The sequence below is a fragment of the Ursus maritimus genome, unplaced genomic scaffold (genome assembly GCF_017311325.1).
Source record: "Ursus maritimus isolate PB19 unplaced genomic scaffold, ASM1731132v1 scaffold_2, whole genome shotgun sequence".
NCBI lineage: Eukaryota > Metazoa > Chordata > Mammalia > Carnivora > Ursidae > Ursus > Ursus maritimus.
Window position 1 is genome coordinate 93,903,672 of NW_024424452.1, and position 11,629 is coordinate 93,915,300.

Here is an 11,629-nt window from a genome sequence, read left to right on the forward strand (position 1 = left end):
GGGGGGGGAGTCCCAGCTCTGCCATTTACTGGTAGAGGAACTTGAGTGGGTCACAACCTCTTTGACAGGTTTCCTTACAGAGTTCCTGAATTAAAATTTAATGTAAAATGCTTATCTAAGGCCTGGCACTGAGTAAGTTCCCAAAAAATATTAGCTAGGATCTGTCCAACAGGTCCGCTTAGTGAATTTAATTCATCAGACACCCACCTCACCAGAGCTCTGGTTTTCTTCCTGATCTGACAAGATTTCACAGACCCTCCATGTGGCGTGGCCATCCCACCTGCTGCTAGGCTTCCTTCAGATGGGCACCCCCAGAGCTCTCACTCAGGTCCCACATGTTGTCCACACCCCAACCCAACCCACCCCGACAGCAAACAAACCGCCCTTGGGGGCCACCTGCACAGCTTTCTGCCCAGCATCTCTTCTTCACCACTTCTTGGCTTATCCCCAAGAAGTGATATGCATACTCCCATCTGTCTTGTTTCTCAGTCACAATCCCAGGAATGTCACCTCAAAACACCACCACCACACACACACACTCACTGTCCTTCTTAACAGATTTTTCTTCCNCCCTACACCTCTGTTTTCAGCTCTTGCCCACCTATCTCAAGAAAATTCCTCTCCCCAGTGTTTTCTTCTGTATTCATTTCAGCTTTGCCTTTAGAAAGCAAATCAGAGTAGATATGTTTAAAGAATTTAATGACCCAACACTATCAAAGAAAAGGCAAGTTGGACACTGGGGAATATAACTAGAACTTTCAAATGTCCGAACCCATAAAGCTTCCTAAACACTCTCAGAAAAATCTCAAGTTTCTATTTCTTGTTCTCTAAACAAGCATGCTCTTCTCTAGGGACAGGCTATCATGATGAAATCAAAGAGGTCCTTACTCAAACGTCTAAGTAATGCTTCTTTTCTGTTGTGCACACACAGATACCATCCTGCAACAGCATCATCAGCTTAATGGGTGTCTGTGAGAGCCTAGAAACTAATCACCGTTTGTAAATTACTTCTCTAGGAAAAGCCAACCACAGCAGCATAGCCTGTGTTTAAGTAAATGCCAACCTGATTAATCTCCATAAATGAGGCTGTACCACTGATATGTGAGAGCTAAGGAGAGATGCCAAGATGTGAGATGGGAAACGGATGTGTCTGAGAACTCTGCCCCTTAGAGGAAATACTGGTCAGGGCTGTGAAGAAGTACAAATGTAGATGGTGGAGGGACAGCAGGAGCCACGTGGCAGAGGGCCTTAAACATAAAGTATTACAAGTTCGGATTTGATTTGCTGAAGAAACCTCAGGCCTATGAGCCAGTACATTTAACTACTCGAGTGAGGCTTCAGGAAGAAGCTCTTTGACAGTCTAGAGGCAAGGAGGCAGCGATTCGGGAGGAAGTAGAGAGAAAGCGCTAGAACCAAGCAACACAAGTAAAGAAAATTAAGTTGTACCTGGCATGAAACCAGTCCAGGGCGCAGGATTGAAAAGAAGAAAACAAAGAACATATAACAGCAACTCCAAAGCTGTAAGATCACAGTATCTCAAAGCTAAATATTATTGACAAGAGTAGAGTATTTGAGGTAAATGAAGACAAAGAGAAAGTACATTTAATATTTTGGGTGTTGGAAGGAAATCATAGCAGGTTTCTCTGGGATCAAAGGGAAAGAAGTCAGACTGGCGTAGCAATGAATTTTACCTACATACCGGGAAATACCCTGAGGCTGGGTATTTCAAAAAAGTATTTTATCTGGAGATTATAGAACTCAAGAGGCCCACAGAATAAAATCCTAGCTGTAAAATGGCAAGAATTCTTCAGCTTACAGGGTTTTTTCTATACTGAAGTAACTTATATTTGCATTCACGTTGTAATTTAACACTCCACCTGCTTTCAAAGATACCATCTACTCTATTCCCACCAGGAGGGCTAACGGTTCGCTCTTTTTCAGGAATCAGAATCCTGCTCAGGGAAAGGCAGTGATCTGCCCAAGCACACAGAGAAGCCAGTGATAGAGCAAAACCCAGGACCCAACTCCCCAGCTCCCACTCTTTCACAGGCAGAAATCCTGTTCCTTAATCTTGGCAGAGAAGCACAGCTCACTATGCCAAAGCCAAAAACGTGCATAAACATAACTTCTGTAAGATGCTTTCCCCCAGCCATTTCCAATATCACTTCGAATGTAACTTTATTTTTGACGTGTGCTACAAATGGATTCCAACACTTCCATTTTAAATGTTTTCTACTTCTTGGTCTTGATATATCCCGCGCTGAATGAGCCATCACCACACACCCACATGCACCAGCGGACTTTCAAAACAGCACTGTCGGCATTGAGCTAATAATCCGTAGGTACCAGCATCATCACTGTCACTTCTACCAAACGGTTGCTCGATGTCCTGAGATTTTCCTCTACTTAGTTTGCTTATACTTTAGTAACAGCTGCACTATAATAAGTGTTATTTATAGGCTACCTGTGCTAAGCAAGCGCTGTGCAAGTATTATCTCATTTAATCTTCGTAACAACTTCTGAAGGTTGGTACTTTGGGTACCCTCATTTAACACAAAAGAAAACCAAAGCCCAGAAAGGTCAAGAAACTTGCCCCAGATCACACAGCTGGTAAGCAGCAGAGTTTAGCTTCATACCCACCAAATCTAACTCTAGAGCCTTCCCTCAGCCACCTCCCTCTTACGAGTGCACCAGATTCATTTTTTTCAATGTCTATGATGAAATCAATCCATCAGGAAAGCTAGAAGGTTACACAAGCTACATACAAGCAAAAGAAAATTTTAAAGTTATGTGTAATTGAGATACTCCCTAGGAAGAAAATTTGTACATCAACTAGATGTAATCAAAATACACATGAACCATCTTATTCATACTTTCCTTAAAAGAGAGACGGAAGAAGACATACTAAACCAGTTTACTCAGATATAAGAAGGGAAAGTCAGCAGTTACGTAGAGATAAGGGCTGAGTAAAACGGAAATAATTTTAAATTTTAGGAACAAATGAGCACTCCGGAAATCACAAAGTAATAAAAGTAAAAAGAGCACATGCACACTGAAATGGCAATGGCTTTGAAGAGAATGAAAGAGTAGGATAATATTCTAGCACATTTGGGAAAATTATGAGACTTGCTCCTTTCTAGGATCCAATTTGATGAAACAAACTAATTTTGCAGAATATAAATTGCAGGACTCTCAACGAGGAAACCCAAGTCGAGGCACACTGTGTCCTCTCACGTCAGTTTTCTCCAAACCCTACTTAGGAAACTTACAAAGAGTCTTATTCTTTTACTCACATAATACTAACAACAACAACCAAAAAGAAAAAAACACTTCTCCAAACCCAGAAAGGCTTCACTAACACAGAGTGATGATTGGGTGGGTTGGAGGAGGTCCGCTGGACTGGGCAAAACGTCTAATTACAGAATATTTTAAAATACATACACTACTTCCAAACATGCACCAAAATACCATGTATCAGTTCTGTCTCACTGCACCATAAACCACCCCAACACACAGTGGCTAAAACAACAAAGATCCACTCTCTTCGTGATTCTGTGGGATGGCGATGTGGGCCATTCTCCTAATCTTACCTGGCATCACTCGCTTAACTAAGTCACTGCACAGCTCAACAGGGACTGGAGGGGCCAAGGTGACCTCACCTCCGCCTAGCATTAGGTGCGAGCTGTCAGCGAGGTGCAGCGCTTCTCCTCCACAAGGATCCGGGCGTTCCGGTAGGCCTGACTCTTCACAGCACGTTGGCTTCTGGGGTTCAAAACAACAAAGGCAAGAGGCGCAAGGTCTCTTAAGGACCAGGCGCCAGAATTCACAGAACATTTTGTTGGTCAAAAGGCCAGTCCACATTCAAGCAGGAAGAGAAGAATGATTCCATCTCGTCGCGAGAGCACAGCAACGGCACTTTCCAAGGGGCCAGGGACACAACCTACCATTCCAGTATGTGAGAGTCACTAATACATAGACTCTGGAAAGTTAGTGGCAAAACTGCAGTTCACAAGGGAACTTTAGTACATAAAATGTCACAAAGGTTGGTTATTTGTATATAAAATGAAAACAAATCAGTATGTTCCCCAGATCAGAATTTCAAAACCAGTAGGGACCCTACTGGGATCTGATTTAATCTCTAGCCAGTCTGGAAATTTCTTTTACAAGAACCTACCTGACCATTCCAGTAACATCAAAAGGCAGGGAAACTTTTTCTAGGCAGTTCAGGTTATTATCCTGTTCTTTCCTCAAACTGAGTCAAAAGTTGCCCCCTCTATTTTTAAAAAAACTTTCTGCCACTAGACCGACTGTGCATTCTGGAAGTAAAGGTAGAGAGGAAGGGTAATGGGATGAGATGGCTGTGCAGTCAGAACGCCAAACTTCGAATCCCAGCTTTGCTACTTCCTAGCTGTATGCCCTAAGTTGCATAACCTCCCCATGCCTCAATTTCCTTATGTTTTAACAGAGATAACAGCGACCCTCAGAGGACTGCTGTAAGGATGAGATGAACTTACAAAGCGACAGAACAGTGCCTTGGGGATAGTAAGTTCTAAAATGCAATTCTTTTTGTTTTTAATGTTATTGCTATCATACTAAGAAGGCTTAAATTATTGTCTCCAATAATACTCCTTCAAATATTTAAAGATAATTAATGCCACACACTCCATCTCAAGCCCTCTTCCAGGACAAACATTCATGATTCCTTCAACCATTTCTTCAGTGACTTGGTTCCTAGACCCTTTACCAGTCAGTAGTCCCTTTATAGTATTGGTATCTAGACTTGAACCTAAAACTCCAGATGTGACAGAAAGCAGGGAAAGACGATCACTTCTATTCTTCCAGAAACTGTACTTGAAATAATGAAATCTTAGATGCACTTCTTCATTTAACAAGCATCAGTGAACTCCTACTGAAATTCAGGGCACTGTGTTATTTGTGAAGACAAAATATAAAATCCCATCTGGGAAAGCCCCCAAATAGGGCTCTCCCAGAAATGTCCATGTGCTAATCCCTGGAACCTATAAATATAGTTCCTTAGAGAGCAAAGGGATGTTGCAGCTGTCATTAACTTAAAGATGGGGGCATTATCCCTGATTACCCACATAGGCCCAATACTGTCACAAGGGTCCTTCTGGGAGGGTCCGAGACAGAGAAGACGGGATAATGGAAGCAGAGGTTAGCGTAATGTGCTCTGAAGATGAAGAAAGAGACCACGAGCAAAGGAATGGAGGCAGCATCAAAAGGGGCGCCTGGGTGGCTCAGTCGTTAAGCGTCTGCCTTCAGCTCAGGGCGTGATCCCAGCGTTATGGGATCAAGCCCCACATCAGGCTCCTCTGCTGGAAGCCTGCTTCTTCCTCTCCCACTCCCCCTGCTTGTGTTCCCTCTCTCACTGGCTGTCTCTCTCTCTGTCAAATGAATAAATAAAATCTTTAAAAAAAAAAAAAAAGGCAACAACAAAAAAGTCTGCCCTAGAGCTTCCAGAAGGAATGCAGCCCTGCCTACCCTGCCTACGCATGTTGGATTAACTGCATGGTAATAAACTCGTGTTGTTTTAAGCCACTAAATTTGTAGTAATTTGTTACAGAAACAATAGGGATCTCATATACCACACCTGCCTGGTAGGAGGAAGGTATCTAACTGAAAGAATTTACATTAAAAAAAGTCAGAATATTTTTCATCCAACTGTTATAAACTTAAATTGCAAGAAAATTAAATCTAAAATAAAATTTTGTATTCAGTTTGTACCTTGGCATTTTTTGGCTTCCACCTCACACTGATAAGTCTTAATATCACACAAAGCTCTAAGTCTTTTTATATGAACAGCCATGAAGCCCGACCTCTGCTATTAAAGAGCCCCAAAAAGGAGTCACTTTTATGAGCCCATAATTCACAGAAGCTACTGGTTTGCTATTATACTGTCTCCCACGAAAATTCTCAACTTGCTTTAAGCCTTTTTAATCACCAGGAATTATGCCAACTACATCTCACACTCCCCAGATTAGGGGCATATGAATGAACCAAATATTTTTTAGTCTACTATTTTAAGTAAACTTTGTATTAAAATGTACTTCAAATAAAAAAAATTAAGACTTTCAAAAAGCAGATTCACTTGTCATTGCCACTCAGATTAAAAATGTAATGCCTCAAAATGCCTAGCCTGATTCTATCATCTTACTCAGTTGTCCCTGTTTTTGAACTTCATATAAATGGAATCGCATAGCACTCGCTCTGTTGTGTCTGCCTTCTTTTTGTTCAGCTCTATGTGAGGCTCATCCATGTTGTGTGTGAGATAATAATCTATTCATTCTCATTACTAAAGAGTATTCCATCATATAAACTATGCAGTTATCCATTTTACTACTGATGAACATATGGGTTGTTTCCAACATGGGGCCATTTTCAATAATAGTGTTCTGCACATTCTTTGACATGTCTTTCAGTGCCCACATGCCTTTACTGTTGTGTTTATCCAAGAATGGAGTAGCTGGGTCATAGGAGATACATATGTCCAGCTTTACTAAATGATACACCAAACAGTTTCCAGAACGGTTGCACTAAGTTTTATACCCATCAGCAATGTATGAGAGTTCCAGTTTGCTCATCACCCAACCAGGACAGGTATCCCCCACTTTCTGAAAGGTCAGGTTATAACACTTCCCTTTTACAAAAGACCTACATTAGGGGCGCCTGGATGGCACAGGGGTGGAGTGTCTGCCTTCAGCTCAGGGCGTGATCCTGGCGTTATGGGATCGAGCCCCACATCAGGCTCCACCGCTATGAGCCTGCTTCTTCCTCTCCCACTCCCCCTGCTTGTGTTCCCTTTCTCGCTGGCTGTCTCTATCTCTGTCGAATAAATAAATAAAATCTTAAAAAAAAAAAAAAGACCTACATTAGTACCTATTTTTGTTAACCAAAAGAAATGCGAAGATTTTCACTTTTACAAAAAAAGGCAAGAGGAGAGAATGGTCCTCAATGTTTGTTTTGCAGCCAGTCCTTATAGAGGCAGCAGACATGCCGGGGCAGCAAGAGTGGCCCCGAGCGCCTCTCCAGGGAACTACACTGAGGCTCTCAGCATCACATCACCAGAGCTCTGAACTGCGTCTGTGAGCATCTGTACTGGATCTTCATTTACTCTGTACATTCACCAGTGAGATGTATCCTAAGGTATCAGAAAAGCTTAAGAGGGGGCTTTGGGTCTGGGAATGCTCTAAAGTTTTCCATATAAATTAATGGTAATTGCTTCATTGCTTCACACCATTTCAGCTTACGAAAGATTTCACAGGAATGCTCTGCTTTTGGATAGCGGAGGAAGCCTGTATACGCTTAGCACTCACTCTGGTGAGTATATACTGATAGCCCATTCTCATTTTAATTTGCATTTTCCTAATTACTAATGAGGTTAACCATCTTTTCATGTGTTTAAGAATTTGGGGGGCACCTGGGTGGCACAGCGGTTAAGCATCTGCCTTCGGCTCAGGGCGTGATCCCAGCGTTATGGGATCAAGCCCCACATCAGGCTCCTCTGCTAGGAGCCTGCTTCTTCCTCTCCCACTCCCCCTGCTTGTGTTCCCTCTCTCGCTGGCTGTCTCTCTCTCTGTCGAATAAATAAATAAAATCTTTAAAAAAAAAAAAAAGAATTTGGATATCCTCTTTTAGGAAGTGACTTGCCCATTTTTCTGTCGGGCTGTCCATTTTTTTTTCTTAATGATGTGTAGAAGTTGTTGCTACATTGTGGGTAGGAGTTCTGTATTGGATAGTATTACAAATATCTTCACCCATTCTGTAGCTTGTCTTCCCACACTCCTTATGGAATCTTTAAATGAACAGAAGTTCTTACCAATCTTGTTCCTTTATAATTAGTTGCTTTTTGTGTCCTATTCCATAAACTTTTGACTGTCCTTAGGTAATAAAGATATTTTACTTTGCTTTCTTCCAGAAGCTTTATTATTTCAGTTTCACATGTAGGTGTGTGATATATCTTGATTAATATTTGTATATGGGATGAGGTAGATGATCAAGATCCTTTTTATCCATGTGGGGATCCAGTTGGCCCAGCATCATTTACTGAAAAGGCCATAGTTTCTCCACTGCAGTGTGGTGTCACTTTTGTCACAAATCACACATATGTGTGAGTTTGATTCTCGAGTCTCTACTCAGTTCCATGGTCTAGCTTGTGCCAAAACCATATTAGCATATTATGTATTGATCTAGTCATCCAAATTTGCTTTTTCTTAGATTATCTAGAATTTCCAAATAAATTTTAGAATTGGCTTACCAACTTCTATTTTTGAGAAGACATCTGCTGGGATTGGGATTGGGATTGTACTAAATCTATAGACTTATTTGCAAAGCAATGACATACCCTCCATTGTTTAAATCTTCAATTTCTCTCAATAATGTTTTAGCTTGCAAAAAGTTTTTATCATGAATGGGTGCTGAATTTTGTCAAATAATCTTTTTCTCTTATGTGTATGTGGTTAAATTACATTTGATTTTCTGATGTTAGCCAAAGTTTCCCTGTCTAGAATAAGTCCAAATTGGTCATGGTTTAGTATCCTTTTTATAGACTGTTAGACTTGATTTACCAATATATCACTGTTAAGACTTTTGCATCTTTTTTTGTGAGACTATGGCCTGTAATTTTCTTGTAATGTCCTCATCAAGCTTTAGTAACAAGATTATGCTGGCCTCATAAAAGCAGCCAGGGAGTGTTTCCTTGTTTTCATTTTTTTAAACGTTTGGACTATTTCCCTTATGAAACCATGTGGGCTTGGAAATTTTGCTTTGGAAAGGATTTTAACTACAAATTTAACTTCTTTAATAGATACAGGACTATTCTGCTTTTCTAGTTCTTATGTCTTAAAGGATTTTATTTTATTTCTTTTGAGTGTCCATTTCATATGAATTTTCAAACATATTACCGAAATTGTTCACGATAACATCTTAAAATCTTTTAAATGTCTATGGGATATATAGTGATAAAACCTTTTTCTTCTCTGGCACTGGTAATATCATACTCCATTAAGGTTCATATCCACTGCCCCCCCAAAAAAAGTTCTCCCGCACTATGTGACACACAGCCATTATCACAAGAATATTCTCCAGCAGAATTATCCATAGAAGGAGCAGAGCAAGTACAGTATATAAACAATCCAGCAATTCCCTCTCAACAGCTTTTATCACCGGAAATAACTGAACCTGAGTAAAATGAGACACTAACTGAAAGAGAAGGAAACGGGTATTTGTAATGCTCTAGGGTGGCCAGCAAGCACTCAGAAGAAAACCAGAAGAAAAACAACCACGAAGCAGGGTTTGTAACCTAGGATACCCACCCTTCCACCCCCAAGGCATTCGTAGGTGGAATTCAGGGGGCCATAAACCTATAAATTCTCTCATACAGCTTTATTTTCATGAACCTCTAAAACAAATGCAGGATTTATTATAAATATGAACAAACCACACTGCCAACATCTAGCCTCCCACACTGATGACTGCGCCCTCCAGAGACTCGGCCTTGACCCTAAGTTAGTCTATCTAACCTGCTTCCCAAGGAGGGAGCAAAATAAATAGTAGATACAGCACGGGCTTTGATCCAGAAAAGGGAGTGTAGAACTCAGCCCTGAAATTTACTAGTTTGTACCTTTGTCACCTCCTCTTTCTTTCTTCTGCTGTAAAAAGGGATAACACCACCTCCCCTCCCCCGTGATTGTAAGGTTTAGAAATAATGAGCCTAAAGCACCTGACAAGCACCTCATCCTTGTTAGTATTAGTTGAATCTTTCAGGTCAGAACTGACTGTCCTTATTCTATACTAATCACAGGGACTGCCACAGAGAAAAAAGGGAAAAGAATTATAGGAAAGATGGAGCATGAAGAATGGAAGGAAAAGAAAAAAAAAAAACTGTACTTGTTCTTCAAATTCCAGTATAAAAACCACCACCTCCTCAGTGAAGCCTTCCCTCTCCTGTTCCCACAGCACTTAATCAGTAAGCACTTTATAGCACCTAAGTGCCTAGCTGAGAATGAATGAATGAATGAATGAATGAATGGATGAACGAATGAGAAAAACAACACAGAAGGAGACAGAAACAGCGGGTCTCATCCCCATAAAACGCAAACCACCAAGGACGCCAACTCCTAGCAGGACTGCTCTGATCCAAAACCCATGAAACAAGGAAGCAGCACATTTCTTAACACCAAGGCCACCCCAGTACCTGGACTGCCGGGGGGGGGCGGGGGGGGCGTCTTTTCACGTAAAGACCGATGCCACTTGGAGGCTAGACTTTGAAGAAAAGAGGGCAACTGAGTCTGAAGAGTAGAAAGCAAAATAAATCCCTAACTTTGGGGGTCACTAGAGCCGTAGCAGTAGGGCCGGCGCACTTCTAACAGCGCCTAGGGGACCGGCGGAAACTGAGGACCAAGCCCGGGGAGAGGCCCGCTGGCGGGGGCGTGCGCGACCTCGGCCCGGCCTGCGGGACCCCGGCCACCGGGCCCGGAGCCCGCCCTGGCCCGGGGCGCACTGTCCCCGCCGCCTTTGTCTCCACGGCGGGACCGGGCGCCTTCTCTGCCCCGCCCCTGGGCGCGCACGCAGGAACCGGGGGTAGGAAACGGAAAGCGCCTGGAGCATTTCTGGTTCTCAAGCGAGTACACCACGAAAGTCAGCTTAACCTCCCCGGGACCCGCTACGGGCCCAGGCTACCAACCTCCGGGCTGTCCCGGGCAGCGACCGCGGCGTTCACGCGCGCCACGAGTCCCCAACAACCCTTTCCGCACTTCCGAGTCCCGGCGGCGGCGGCGGCGGCCGGCTTCCCGGGAAGCCGCCCTCTTCCCCGGGAGCGGCGGTTGGAGGACCCACCCCGCGCGCGTGGTCGGAGCGCGCTCCCGCCGCCGCGCCCGCGCGCCCCCGGACTCCCAATGGCCAGGTTCGGACACGCGCGGCGCTCCGGGAGCGGGGCGGGGGGGCCTCCGGCCTCCCTCGCTCGCCGGCGCCGGGGCTCCGGGTTTCTAGGCTGAGCGGCGCGCGGGCCTCCCCCCCAATTCCCTTTGCTAGTTGCAGGCCCGGGGCTGCCTCGCACGTTCGGAGCGGAAGTCACCTGAAACACCAGGTGGGCTCTAAATCCAGCCCGGGGGTCCTCACGGACGCTCTGGAGACGAGAGGAGGTAACTTGGCGGGGTGGAAGGAAGGGGGCTTTGCGGCTGGGCTGCTGGACCGGCTTCCCGTGTGAACTTAGCCCCTGGGAGCCTCCCTGCCCTCCTCCGTCAAGCGGAAATAAGCTTCCCTGCTTTCCTCCAGGATTAAGAGTGAAGACCGAATGGGATGAACGTTATCACCTGTAAAGCAATTTACAGAGATTATCACCACTGCCAAATGTATACCAGTGATTTCGAATGGGTTGTAAAAAGTGGAAGTGACTTTGGCTGAGCGCTGTTAATCAGAGGACTCCGAGCCTGCCAGAGTTCCGCACATCTACCTGAGCAAGAGAATCACCTGGGCTCTTGTTAAAACCAGAGGCATCTGGATCCCTCTTCAAACCAAAGGAATCAGACTCCCCAGGGGAGGGGTGTCTCAGGGGGTTCTATGATCAGGTAAATGTGGATAATTCTGCCTTAGGCAGCAGGAAAACACAGAG

The 11,629-nt window shown here is 43.9% G+C and overlaps 1 protein-coding gene across 4 annotated transcripts in view; it reads right to left on the reverse strand.

Annotated features, from left to right (window-relative positions):
• Positions 1-10,852, reverse strand: part of HHAT (hedgehog acyltransferase) — a 302,265-nt gene extending 291,413 nt beyond the window's left edge. For all 4 annotated transcript variants that reach the window (XM_040636378.1, XM_040636380.1, XM_040636379.1 and 1 more), the window contains exon 1: positions 10,703-10,852. The gene's annotated coding sequence lies outside the window, so the exon portion shown is untranslated. The remainder of the gene's footprint in view (positions 1-10,702) is intronic.
• Positions 10,853-11,629: the final 777 nt, after the last annotated feature.